Source organism: Lithobates pipiens, unplaced genomic scaffold (assembly GCF_037356315.1).
Source record: "Lithobates pipiens isolate NorthernLeopardFrog02 unplaced genomic scaffold, aLitPip1_a1.2 Scaffold_35, whole genome shotgun sequence".
Classification (NCBI taxonomy): Eukaryota; Metazoa; Chordata; class Amphibia; order Anura; family Ranidae; genus Lithobates; species Lithobates pipiens.
The window spans coordinates 12874643-12888143 of NW_027507811.1; positions in this window are offsets into that span (position 1 = coordinate 12874643).

Genomic DNA, 13501 nt, shown 5'->3' on the forward strand with positions numbered 1-13501 from the left:
TTTTTTATATTATTTTTTTTTATTTTTAATAAAGGAATTTTTCAAAAAGTGTGTTTGTCTTATTTAGCTATTTTTTACACTTTCTTTGTGAAATGGTAGGGGTACTTTTGTACCCCCTTACCATTTCAAACAGGGGGGGGCCGGGATCTGGGGGTCCCCTTGTTAAAGGGGGCTTCCAGATTCTGATAAGCCCCCCGCCCGCAGACCTCCACAACCACCGGCCACGGTTGTGGGGATGAGGCCCTTGTCCTCATCAACATGGGGACAAGGTGCTTTGAGGGGTCACAGACCCCCAAAGCATCCTCCCAATGTTGAGGGTATGTGGCCTGGTACGGTTCAGGAGGGAGGGGGGGCCGCTCTCTCGTCCCCCCCTCTTTTCCTGCAGCCTGCCAGGTTGCGTGCTCGGATAAAGGGTCTGGTATGGATTTTTAGGGGGACCCTCACGTCAATTTTTTTTTTTTTATTTGACGCGGGGTTCCCCTTAATATCCATACCAGACCTGAAGGGCCTGGTAACTGAATTTGGGGGACCCCCACGCTTTTTTATTTATTTATTTATTTTATTTATTTTTTATCAATGACTTTCAATGAGTGTTCTCTGTATTACGGGAGCCGACAATTCATAATAGCTGCGAGTGATTTTAAAGAACTTTTTTTCCTGCATAAATGACACTTTGTGCAGGGACAGTTCTAAGCACCAGAAACATGAGCCCCTTCACAGGCATACTATAGACACCCCCCCCCCCCCTACGAAATTTAAAGGAATATTACACTTTTATTGTTTCACTTTAATCATTATTAAAATCACTGCTCCCGAAAAAAACGGCCATTTTTAAAACTTTTTTTTGCATTGATACATGTCCCCTGGGGCAGGACCCGGGTCCCCAAACACTTTTTAGGACAGTAACTTGCAGAATCTTTTCTCTCTGTCAAATCTTTTTTCTCTGTCGAATATTTTCTCTATATAATCTTGGACTAATAAAGGTAAGGTTAGGCACATTCGACCACAGGTTCTATAGACAGATTGTTATTGTCAGAGTCATGTCGAATCTCCTATTCTATATCGAACTGTTGTAACAATGAAAACGAAAATAAAGCATTTATTTATGTTGGATCTTTTGTTTTTCGGATTTTGTGCTTTCGTTATCGTTTGTCAAAACGAAAACGAAAATAGCTGAAATTCGGACGAAAATGCATTCGGACGAAAACGAATGCACATGTCTAGTAGAAATATGACACCGCTCAACCTCTTCAAACAGGAGGGTACAGGCATATAGTACGGTGTGCTTTTTTTGGACAAGGAAGTGAGCCAAATGAAGAAAGAAGGTCTGTGTGCTCGATTAAAATTTTTTTTTTATAGACATATACATGGTCTACTGGTCACATGTGTTGAATTCCTCCGAGATCCATGCCTCATTCATTTTTAGAAATGTGAGGTAGTTAACACTGTCGTGAGCTAGGCGAGTACACTTATCGGTCACGATCCCCCCTGCTGCGCTGAACGTCCTTTCGGACAGGACGAGGGGCAAGCCAACAGTTCGATTGCAAATTGGGCAAGCTCTGGCCAGAGGTCAAGCCTGCCCACCCAGTAGTCCAGGGGTTCATCACTCCTCAGAGCGTCCACATCGGCCGTTAACCCGATGCAGTCGGACACCTGACGGTCTAGGCATTCCCTGATGCTGGATCCGGGTGACACCTGTCGATGGGTCGGCTGAAAGAATGACCTCATATCCGACGTCACCAACACATCTTCAAACCTGCCTCTTCTTGCAGGCGCTGTTGGATTGGTACCCACAACTCCTTCTCTGGGAGTGGGAATTGCTCCTCTGCCAGCGCACGCAAAAGCAGAATGCAGCATTTCTCGAAGCAAGGCCTGTAAGTGCTCCATTCTGACAGCCCTATGTGACGGCGGTAACATTTCCGCCATTTTGTGTTTGTACCGGGGGTCTAAGTACGTTGCCACCCAGTACTGGTCCTTGACCCTTATGCTTTTTATACGGGGGTCCCTATTAAAACATTGGAGCATGAAGGCCCCCATTTGCACTAAAGTGGAAGCGGTGTGGTGGCCTGGCTCCTGCTCATCATCCAGGATAATGTCGTCCTCTTCATTCTCCTCTCCCCATCCACGCACAACAGGGATCCCAGAAAGGTTTACAGCATGCTCTTCTTGCTCCTCCTCATCCGCCCCGGCACCATCCTCCTCTGACTCCTCTTCAGACTCCTGTTGTTGACTTGTCTCAGATAGAGTAGCCCCCCTGGGAATTCATCCAGCATTGCGACTTCCTCATCTTCCCGCTCCTGCTCCTCCACAGCTTGATCAATTACACGACGCAATGCACGCTCCATAAAGAAGGCATAAGGTACCATGTCACTGATGGCGCCATGGCTGCGACTGACCAGTTTGGTGATCTCCTCAAATGGCCGCAGAAGTCTGCATGCGTCGTGCATGAGCAGCCACTGGCACGGTGAAAAAAAAACCAACTCCCCAGAACCTGTTCATACAGGTAGACGTTAACTGCACGTTTCTGCTGGAGCAGCCTATCAAGCATATAGAAGGTTGAGTTCCATCGCGTCGGGCAATCGCAAATAAGACGTCTGACCGGCAGATTGTGTCGCCGCTGAACGTCAGCAAGGCGAGCCATGGCCGTGTAAGATCTTCTGAAATGGGCCGAGATTTTCCTTGCCTGCCGCAAGATGTCCTGGACCCCAGGGTATTTGACAACGAATCGCTGCACGACCAAGTTTAAGACGTGTGCCATGCATGGCACGTGCGTGATTTTGCCATGTTTCAATGCGCTAAGCAGATTGGCACCGTTGTCACACACCAACTGTCAAATTGAGCGGTGTTAGCCACTGATCTGCCTGTGAACGCAAAGCTGAAATGAGTGTCGGGCCAGTGAGGCTCTTGGCTTCCAGGCACAACAGACGCAGCACGGCATGGCAACATCTCACCTGGCATGTCGAATAGGTTCTGGGGAGCTTGGGCGGCGCAGCGGAAGAGACGTTAGCAGCGGAAAAGGAGGAGTCAGCCGAGGAGGAGAGGGAGGAGGATAGAGTAGGAGGAGGAGAAGAGCCAGGCCTGCATGCAATCCGTGGCGGTAAAACCAAATCTACAGGGGTGCCACGGGTTACATGCTTGACGGCCGTCAGAAGGTTCACCCAGTGGGCAGTAAAAGTGATATACCTTCCCTGCCCGTGTTTGCTAGACCACGTGTCTGTGGTCAGATGCATCTTGGCACCGACGCTGTGTGCCAGAGATACATTCACTTGCCGCTGAACATGGCCATATAGCTCTGGGATGCCCTTCTGTGAGAAATACTTCCTTCCTGGGATCTTCCATTGTGGTGTTCCAATGGCCACAAATTTTTGAAAGGACGCGAGTCCACCAGTTTATATGACAGTAGTTGGCGGCTATCAGTTCTGACAAGCCAGCTGTCAACCGTTGGGCAAAAGGATTATCCGGCGTCATCATTTTTTTACGCTCGAACATTAGGCCCACGGAAGCCTGCCTTTTTTCAGAAAAACGTGAGCTTGGCGTGATGGAAGGTGGAGTGGAGGACAATTGTGAGGAGAGAGGAGAAGGAGAAGTAGAAGACGAGGCTGGACGGTGAGAGCCTGGAGTGTGGCTTTGTGTGTTCCGTTGCTCCCACTGGGCTCGGTGATGGCTGCTCATGTGCCTTCTTAAGGCGGTCGTCCCTAGGTGAGTGTTGGGCTTACCGCGACTAATGCGTTGACTGCAAAGATTGCAGATGGCAACGCTATTGTCAGCAGCGGACACGTTAAAAAAAGCCCACACTGCGGAGCCATGTGCCGGCGTCCTGGGAGTGCCAGATGTGACCGTACATGGTCGATGACTCGCTCCTGATACATTTGCAGTCTGCTTTGTCCCTCCTGTGCAATGTAAGTTATTCCTGCTTCTCCTCCCTATCTGCTGGTCCATATCTCCCTCTGAACTCCCCTCCTCTTCCTCTCTTGTGGGCACCCACGTGACATCACTAGACACGTCATCATCGACGTCCCCTTCCCCACCGCTATAAGTAGAGATCTCGGAGTAGGCAGCAACACCGGGGACGAACCTCCTCCTTGGGCTGATCTGGGTACTGTCGTCAGACTGCTGAGTAGCGGTTGTTGCTACCTCCTCTTCCTGATCCAATACCAAGAGTGGCTGCGCATCAGAAATGTCTTGATATGGATCGGAAAATAATTCCTGTGACTCAAGCGGAAGGTATGTGGTGGTGGTGGTGGTGTTGGTGGTAGTGTCTTTGGGGGTGCACATAGCAGAGAGTGAAGAAGAGGGTGCAGATCGAGAGGATGAGGAGGGTGCAGAGGAGTAAGGCTGAGTGAGCCACTCAACCAAGTCTGGTGCGTCCTTTAAAGTAATTGAACGCACCTTCTGCAACTTCCCACTTTGGCTCAAGCCTGTTGCTTCTGCCCTACCCCTACCACCCCTGCGGAAGGGCCTGCCTCTTCCTCTGCCTGTCATTTTTTAAATGACCCTGTGACAAAACTCCCAGTCCCTATACTGATAAAGGACTGCTGCAGTATAGGGCAGCAGTCAGCAGTAGTGCACCTCAACCCTCTGTATTGTGGACCTATACCAGTCCTTAAGGAATAGCAGACTGTACCTCACTCAACCCTATGTACTGTAGCACCTTAGACCTTACCAGTCCTTATAAGGACCTTTGTGGAACAAGTAGGTTGTGAATGATTAGCAGACTGTACCTCAGTCCCTATACTGATGGACTGCTGCAGCAGAAGAGCAGCAGTCAAGTATAATATTCTTTCTATATTTGGAAGAAAGAATATTATACGTGTACAAGCCTATTACCATACCAGTCCTGAAAAGAACCTTTGTGGACCTAATAGTAACAGCTACTGATTAAACTGACTGTCCCTCACTGCCTCACACACAGCTTCCTGCCTGTCCCTATTTAAACTGACAAATCAGAGGCTTCTGGAAAAATAACTTGAATAGCACTTTTGTGGACCTAATAGTAACAGCTAATGATTAAACTGACTGTCCCTGCTGCACACAGCGTCCTGTCCCTCTCTCTACACTGACAATAGACAGGCTGCTGCAACAATCAGTAGCACAGCAGTGCCTCAAACCTATATCCTGAACTACACCTAACACCTATACCAGTCCTGAAAAGAACTTTTGTGGACCAAATAGCTAGCGATTTGGGTCACTGCAGTCTCTCCCTGCTCCACACAGCAACCTCTCCTTGTTTACTGTGTAAAAGAACTTTGACCTATGATGACACATCCATCATGGGGTACAGGACAGCCAATTGAGACATTACAGCACATGGACACTTGGACATTCCCCCCTAACTTATAAATACACCCGGGGGCCATTTTACATTCTTTCTTCTAAGTTAGGGGGAATGTCCAAGTGTCCATGTGCTGTAATGTCTCAATTGGCTGTCCTGTACCCCATGATGGATGTGTCATCATAGGTCAAAGTTCTTTTACACAGTAAACACGGAAGTCCGCCGGGCGAACGGCGGCAATAGTCCGCCGATCGGGCGGACGGCGAACAGCCGAAATTCGCCGCAAAACGACCGCCGGGCGAACCGTTCGGCCATCCCTATTCATTACCTCTGTACAAGGCTATGCACGGCTTTTTTTTTTTTTTTCATGTAGAATACACTATACATATATTTATGTGATTAAACACTTACAGACCGCCCGCCGCAGTTTTACGTCGGCTGTTTGAAGGAGGATATCTTTGTTATGGCAGCATCTAGAAAAAAAATGTATAATGTTTGGTGGTTCTAAGTAATTTTCTAGCAAAAAAAAAACAAAACAGGTTTTTAACTTTGTAAACAACAAATCTCAGAAAGAGGCCCGACCCTTAAGTGGTTAAAGAACATTTCTAATCATATGGAGTTAATCCCAAGAGTTCCCCTTCTACATCTGAATGCACAGGGTTTGTTGCCCTTTACATCTGATTCTGCAGTTTTCCCTTACATCTGGATCTGTGGGAGAGGAGTGCGGAGGGGATGATGGGGGGCAGTATGTACAGGAGAGGAGTGTGGAGGGGATGATGGGGGCGGTATGTACAGGAGAGGAGTGCGGAGGATATGATGTGGGCAGTATATACAGGAGAGCAGTGTGGAGGGAATGATGGGGGCAATATGTACAGGAGTGTAGAGGGGATGATGGGTCTAGTATGTACAGGACAGGAGGGTGGAGGGTATGACAGTGGGCGGTATGTACAGGAGAGGAGTGTGGAGGGGATGATGGGGATGGTATGTACAGGAGAAGAGTGCGGAGGGGATGATGGGGGCAGTATGTACAGGAGGGGAATGTGGAGGGGATGATGGGGGTGGTATGTAAAGGAGAGTAGTGTCAAGGGGGATGATAGGGGCAGTATGTACAGGAGAGGAGTGTGGAGGGTATGATGGGGCAGTATGTACAGGAGAGGAGTGTGGAGGGTATGATGGAGGCAGTATGTACAGGAGAGGAGTGTGGAGGGTATGATGGAGGCAGTATGTACAGGAGAGGAGTGTGGAGGGTATGATGGAGGCAGTATGTACAGGAGAGGAGTGTGGAGGGTATGATGGGGCAGTATGTACAGGAGAGGAGTGTGGAGGGTATGATGGGGCAGTATGTATGGGAGAGCAGTGTGGAGGGTATGATGGTGGCAGTATATACAGGAGAGGAGTGCGGAGGGTATGATGGAGGCAGTATATACAGGAAAGGAGTGCGGAGGGTATGATGGGGGTGGTATGTACAGGAAAGGAGTGTGGAGGGTATGATGAGGGCAGTATGTGCTTGTATTTATTTAGAGGAAATGCTGCTTCTGCTGTCTTCACAGTGACAGGTGTGCCAAGGTCCCCCCCGCCCTGGTCTGGGCTAAGTATTGTGCCCAGGTGTCAAGCAGTACAAAACCCAGGTACATGATTCAAGACCCGGACTGTCTGGGTGAATACCGGAAAGGTGGCAACCTTACACTATAGATACATCCTAAATATAGAACTGAAATGGATAAGAACTTCAAATTAGTTCTTGGTTATCTGCTGCTATTTCTAATTAAAAAGTATAAATGTGCATGCACATTAGAAGTAAACGCTCTCTGAGATATGTTCAGCTCGGCTACTTCTAAATTCTGATTTATTGGTGGGCAGTGTTAACATTTTATACAGAAAGATACGTCATTGCTATGTCAGTCCAACTGGCACATCTTATTGGTTACAATACAAGAGAAATGAAGAAACTTGATGCTTGAAGCTTGGTTGAAGCTGGTTCTGTTATCTCAAATGCATTCTTCTAACGCGGGGGATGTAAGGGGTACCTGCCATCTTTAAGCATCAATCTGTATACTACATAATAAGTAAGGAGCATGGGAACATGTATACACATAAGCAAATAGACATTTTCTGATTATCATTATGTACATTAGATTCCTTAACAGAACCATGTATCCAACTATCCATCCAGAGCCTCTGGTTTATAGACCGGATACATCCTAAATATAGAGCCATTTATCCAACTGTCCATCCAGAGCCTCTGGTTTATAGACCGGATACATCCTAAATATATATATGATTCTGGGAATGTACTTAGTCATAATTTAATTCTACACAGGATAAATGAAGTATTGAAGAGGATATCTGGATAGTTGAAAAACAGACTTCCAATCCCATGATCCATCTTTAGAAGGACACAAGGATCTCTACAAGGACGTCATGATGGACAATCAGCCGCCCCTCACATCACCGGGTAAGAGGAGACTTTATTGTAAAGGAGAGAGCAGTACGGAGGCTCCACCTAGATCCCCCATCATCTGATAAACACATAGAAACAATGTATTCAGTCAGTGTGTGTGTTTCCTACAGATGGATCCAGTAATGGGAACCCACCAGAGAGATGTCCCCGTCCTCTGTATTCCCGGGATTCCACACAGGAAGGTCACACCGTCCCCCACCATCATCAGGTAGATGAGGAACAATCACTGATAGTATCATTAGGATCTGTACATTATCTGCATTGTTACCATTGATGTCATTTTTATCATATATTCAGAGAGGGAGCCTGAGTGTTCCTACAGTCGATGTTAAAGAAGAGATAAAAGAGGAGGAGGATGAGGATGGGGTGGTGGAGGTGTCAGAGTTTCTAAAAGAACACAAAGATCTGTACCAGGACACCATGGTGGAGTCATCCAGCTACAGGAACCCACCAGAGAGATGTCCCCGTACTCTGTACTTCCAGGATTCCACACAGGAAGGTCACACCATCCCCCACCATCATCAGGTAGGTGGACTTGGAGCATCTACTACTTCAAAATGATTCAGAACGGTATGAGATAATCATCTCTGAGGTCTCCAGGTGTTAGTGCTTATGTTTTGAGGATGTTTCTTTTTTTATCGTTTTGTGGTTTTAGATTGAGACATATGTGATGGGTGATCAGCAATGTATGAAGGAGGATGAGGTTATTTATACCAATAAAAAGGAGGAATCTTATCCAGATATCAGCTCAAGTGAGTAACGAGCAGAAACTATTCACATTTTACTTACTCTACAAGCTTAAGACCCCCCTTTCACACTGAGGTGCTTTTGCGCTAAAAAACAAAGCGCCTGAAAAGCTCATGGAAACTGCTTCCCATTAATGTCAATGGTGAAAAAGGTCCCGCAAGCAGCATCTTTGGAGCGCTTAAAAAAAGCTCCTCAAAAGCGTCCCTCTCCATTGAAATGAATGGGAAGCGCTTCGAAAAAGCACTTGAAAAGCGTCCTCCAGCTGTGGGAAGGTCATATTTCTGGAGTGCATTTGTAGGATGCTGGGATATCGGGAGATCCTGTTGAGAGGAAGGAGAAGAAGACAGCATGGTGGGAAAACCAGCAGAGTATGGAGGGAGACAGAAATGAGAGTCCGGCCGGAGCAGAGGGTGACAGACAGGCAAGAACTTCTTGCTTTGAGCCAGAAAAATGTGTTCACTTCCCCGTGTCCATCCTGAGCTGTGGACTCAGAACAACCCCAGCTATGGAGAAAAACAAACATCCTGGGATGAAATCACTGCCTATCACAGCCCACATTGGAATATTATTCGCCAACATCAAAAAGCCAGTAAAAGTAAGATCAAGGGTGCGGGTATAGGATTAGCATAGTTAAAAGATGGGGGATTGGGACTAGAGGATTTAGATTAGGGGATTGCGACTAGAGGATTTAGATGGGGATTTAGATTAGGGGATTGGGATTAGGGTATTGAGATTATTAGATTGGGACTAGAGGATTTAGATTAGGGGATTGGGACTAGAGGATTTAGATTAGGGGATTGGGACTAGAGGATTTAGATTAGGGGATTGGGACTAGAGGATTTAGATTAGGGGATTGGGACTAGAGGATTTAGATTAGGGGATTGGGACTAGAGGATTTAGATTAGGGGATTTGGGACTAGAGGATTTAGATTAGGGGATTTGGGACTAGAGGATTTAGATTAGGGGATTGGGACTAGGGGATTTAGATTAGGGGATTGAGATTATTAGATTGGGACTAGAGGATTTAGATTGGGGGATTGGGACTAGAGGATTTAGATTAGGGGATTTGGGACTAGAGGATTTAGATTAGGGAATTGGGACTAGAGGATTTAGATTCTGGGATTGGGACGAGAGGATTTAGATTCTGGGATTGGGACGAGAGGATTTAGATTCTGGGATTGGGACGAGAGGATTTAGATTAGGGGATTTGGGACTAGAGGATTTAGATTAGGGAATTGGGACTAGAGGATTTAGATTCTGGGATTGGGACGAGAGGATTTAGATTCTGGGATTGGGACGAGAGGATTTAGATTCTGGGATTGGGACGAGAGGATTTAGATTCTGGGATTGGGACGAGAGGATTTAGATTCTGGGATTGGGACGAGAGGATTTAGATTCTGGGATTGGGACGAGAGGATTTAGATTCTGGGATTGGGACGAGAGGATTTAGATTCTGGGATTGGGACGAGAGGATTTAGATTCTGGGATTGGGACGAGAGGATTTAGATTCTGGGATTGGGACGAGAGGATTTAGATTAGGGGATTGGGATTAGGGGATTGAGATTATTAGATTGGGACTAGAGGATTTAGATTCTGGGATTGGGACTAGAGGATTTAGATTCTGGGATTGGGACTAGAGGATTTAGATTTTGGGATTGGGAATAGAGGATTTAGATTAGGGGATTGTGGACTAGAGGATTTAGATTAGGGAATTGGGACTAGAGGATTTAGATTAGGGGATTGTGGACTAGAGGATTTAGATTCTGGGATTGGGACTAGAGGATTTCGATTCTGGGATTGGGACTAGAGGATTTCGATTCTGGGATTGGGACTAGAGGATTTCGATTCTGGGATTGGGACTAGAGGATTTAGATTCTGGGATTGGGACTAGAGGATTTAGATTCTGGGATTGGGACTAGAGGATTTAGATTCTGGGATTGGGACTAGAGGATTTAGATTCTGGGATTGGGACTAGAGGATTTAGATTCTGGGATTGGGACTAGAGGATTTAGATTCTGGGATTGGGACTAGAGGATTTAGATTCTGGGATTGGGACTAGAGGATTTAGATTAGGGGATTGAGGTTAGAATATTGAGATTATTGGATTGGGACTAGGGGATTTAGATTAGGGGATTGTGGACTAGAGGATTTAGATTAGGGGACTAGAGGATTTAGATTAGGGGACTAGAGGGTTTAGATTAGGGGGTTGGGACTAGAGGATTTAGATTAGGGGACTAGAGGATTTAGATTAGGGGATACGGAATAGAGAATTTAGATTAGCGGATTGGGACTAGAAGATTTGGATTAGGGGATTGGGGCTAGAGGATTTTGATTAGCGGATTGGGACTAGGGGATTGGAACTAGGGGATTTCTATTAAGGGATTTGGATTTGTTTTATCATTTTAATTATTGTTAATTTCACTTTAATAAAAGACAGACAACAATCATATCTAAAATGTTTCTTTTTATTACATGCCTGCTAGCAAATTGTAACATTTCAAAATATGCAGAATCGGTAAAACAAACTGCAAGTATTGGTAAAAGTATATACAAGAATATACCAACTAAACAGAAATGTCCAAGCAACTCATCTTATTGTGAAACCCACTCTTAGACCAAGGATATGAGCTAAATCATCAGGTTCTAAATTGTGTGACGATGTGTCCTCAAAATTAACGCCATCTCTTTCCCGTACCAAATTATGTAGCACTTGAGCCAGAAGAATTCATTCACTCCCTACGTATCCATCCTGAGCTGTGGGATCTGAACAACTCCAACTATTCCAACAGGAACAAAAAACACAAAGCATGGGAGGCAATAGCTGCCCATCACTGCCCACATTGGAGTATTCTTCACCAACATCAAAAAGCCAGTAAAAGTAAGTGCAAGGGTGCAGGGATTGTGACTAGGGGGTTGTGATTAGGTGATTTTATCATTTTTTATTATTGTTAAATGCGCTTTAATACAAGACAGAAAACAATCATATATAAAATTGTCTTTTTATTACATGTCTGCTAGCAAATGTGTAACATTTCAAAATATGCAGAATTGGTGAAACAAACCATCTGCAAGTATTGGTCAAAGTATATACCAGAATACACCAACTAAGCAAAAAAAGGTCCAAGCAACTTTACAATGTTGGGGTAAATTGGATTTGTAAGGATCAAATCATTTCTCCTTGCCAACTTAGTGCACCAGCAGGGCTCAAAAAATAGTCTGCCAACTGATCCCTTATTCTGAAACCCACTCTTGGACCATGGACATGAGCAAAATCAGCAGGTTCTAAATTGTGTGACAATGGGGGTTATTTACGAAAGGCAAATCCACTTTGTACTACAAGTGCAAAGTGCACTTGAAATTGCACTGAAAGTGCACTTGGAAGTGCAGTCCCTCGAAATCTGATAAGCTCTGCTGATTTTATCATCCAATCGTGTGCAAGCTAAAATGCTGATTTTTATTTTCCTTGCATGTCCCCCTCGGATCTACAGCGACTGCACTTTCAGTGCAATTTCAAGTGCACTTTGCACTTGTAGTGCAAAGTTGGTTTTTCTTTCGTAAATAACCCCCAATGTGTCCTCAAAATCAATGCCATCTCTTTCCCGTACCAAATTATGTAGCACACATACTCTGCATGCATGTTTGACCTTTAGATTGATTGGTTTGAGGAAAATGTGTTTGTTGGAATGCCAAATGAACATTCAACCAGCCTGCATGCCCGATAGACGAATCTCAACCCCCTGTAAGAGAATATTCAGTTACCGTCTCTGATTATCGCTTTACATCGCTTTATTAGATGTTCATTGACAGCGAATGCCTCGTCAGCCACAAAAACAAACAGCATAGCTGGACTTTCTATCCCGGGTAATGGTCGGTTATCAGGCAAGTCAAGTTGGTTTGCAGCAAGACTCTTTCCAAATTTTGAATTATGGAAGACAGTAGAGTCTGCATAGCTCTCAAATGCTTCTATATCAACAAGGAAATATTTATAGTCTGCATCTACCACAGCCATCAGCACAATGAAAAAAAAAATGTTGTAGTTGAAATATCGGCTTCCGCTGTGACAGGGTTTTATTAGAGTAATGTGTTTGCCATCAATTGCTCCTAGTCAGTTTGGAAAGTTGGTTTTGCTCCAGAAATTCAAGACAACTTCATCCCATTTCTTTAGTCGGAATAGGCATGAATGCATTCTTTACATTCCAGATAGCATCACCAGTTAGCTTCACAATCTCACCTGTGCGACATTCATAATGTAGAGATGTGTAGCTATTTCCTGTGGCAAAATATCTGTAAAAAAACAAATCAAAATAAATTTTATCTTACAGTTAAAGCAATGAAAACACGATGGAAAGCAATGCGTGACAACTTTAGGAGAGAATATAAAAAGCAGAAGGCAAGCAAAAGTGGTTCAAGCGGGAAAGCATCTCGAATGTACTGTTATTATAAAGAACTGATGTTTTTGAAGCCCGTCATGGAGCTGAAAGAGTAAGTATAACAACTTGTATAGATCTTAAGGAGTAATATTTTTGAATTTTGTAATTCGTTTTTAATATTTTTTTTTTTTTAGGTCTCAAAGCAACATGGACTCTGAGAGTGACAACGACCTTAATGAAATACAGATTCCGGAAGAACCACAATATGTGGAAGAGCCCCAACCACTTTTTGAGGGTGATAGGGATGACGCCCCGGAAACTTCATTAATGTCCCCCGAGCCCGAGTCGACAACACAACGCAAAAAATCAAAAAAGAGAAACGTACGAGAGCAGGCTCAGGAATTTGTGGATGTGTTTAAAAAACTAATAGATACCCAGCAAAGGGACCGTGGTGAAAATGAGTCCTTTGCGAAAAGTTTGATTCCGCAAATGGATCGCGTCGATCCATCGTTGGTATGTGAAATGCGAATGGAAGTCATGCGCGTTATCATGTCGTTCCAAAAAAGATCAGTGTCACCCTCGGTCAGGCCACGAGTCAGATCAGTGTATGATGTCCCCAACTCCTCACAATATACACCTAGATTTAACAAC